The 1064-nt window shown below is 32.0% G+C and overlaps 1 protein-coding gene across 5 annotated transcripts in view; it reads left to right on the forward strand.

The window, feature by feature from the left end:
* The window catches only part of LOC107670756 (nucleosome assembly protein 1-like 4), a 16674-nt gene that overhangs the window by 10087 nt on the left and 5523 nt on the right, over nucleotides 1-1064 (forward strand). The gene's annotated exons all lie outside the window — the stretch shown is intronic.

Below are 1064 nucleotides of genomic sequence, written 5' to 3' on the forward strand. Positions count from 1 at the left end.
CAAATTGTAGCTTTAGAAATATTTTATTTGATTCAACATACATTTTATTACACGTAAACATTCAGGCTACAACAGCCCAACATAAACTATGGAACATAAAAGAAGATAATTTAAGAAACATCTCAGTATTGTTTGTTCATACAATGAAAGTCATTGGTAACCAAAACAGCTCTGTTACCAACCGTCTTCAAAATACCTTCTATTATGTTCCACAAAAGAAAGTAAGTCATTCAGGTTTAAGTAAATGATTTTTTTTTTTTAATTACTAAATGATACTCTAAATAAGAAACAAAATCTGCCAGCAGGTGGTGGTAAATGTCTTTATGACTCATCCGATTAGTTCAAACTAGCAAATTAGCCGATTCATTCAGGAATTCAGTAAACGGCTCTCTTTATGAATGGCCCTTTGAATCATTGGTTCACACGATTCGTTCAAAACGCGGATTCGCTCGGAAACGAAAACGAAAGTCGCACAACAATTCTGCTATGGCTTTAAAGGTAATATGTTCTCTGCAAAATTGAGCAAAAGCACATAATATTGTGTTTAAAATATAACACAATATCAACTTCTTTTTTACTGAACTGTTGTATAAGATCACATTTAAACTCGTGATATTCGGGACATCGTATGATATAAATATGACAAACTCATACAAGGGCATTTTTGCACCAATTTCTTGAATTTTAGGGCATAACTGCATTTATGATGCAGGACAACAAGTCATTAATGCAGTTATGCCCTAAAATTCAAGATATTGGTGCAAAAATGCTCCTGTATGAGTTTTTGTCTTATATATTTATATCATGCGATATCACACTAACGGGGAGGGCAGTGATTTTATCCCGCCACCTGCTGGCAGATTTAGTTTCTTATTTAGAGTATCATTTAATAAAAAACATAAATAAAAATAATAATAAAAAATAATAAAAAAATAAACATTAAAGGGATAGTTCACCCAAAAAATTCAAATTCTGTCATCATTTACTCGCCCTCGTGTAGTTTCAAAACTTTCTTTTGTGGAACATAAAAGAAGGTATTTTGAAGACTGTTGGTAACAGAGCTG

The sequence above is a fragment of the Sinocyclocheilus anshuiensis genome, unplaced genomic scaffold (genome assembly GCF_001515605.1).
Source record: "Sinocyclocheilus anshuiensis isolate Anshui unplaced genomic scaffold, SAMN03320099.WGS_v1.1 scaffold816, whole genome shotgun sequence".
Classification (NCBI taxonomy): domain Eukaryota; kingdom Metazoa; phylum Chordata; class Actinopteri; order Cypriniformes; family Cyprinidae; genus Sinocyclocheilus; species Sinocyclocheilus anshuiensis.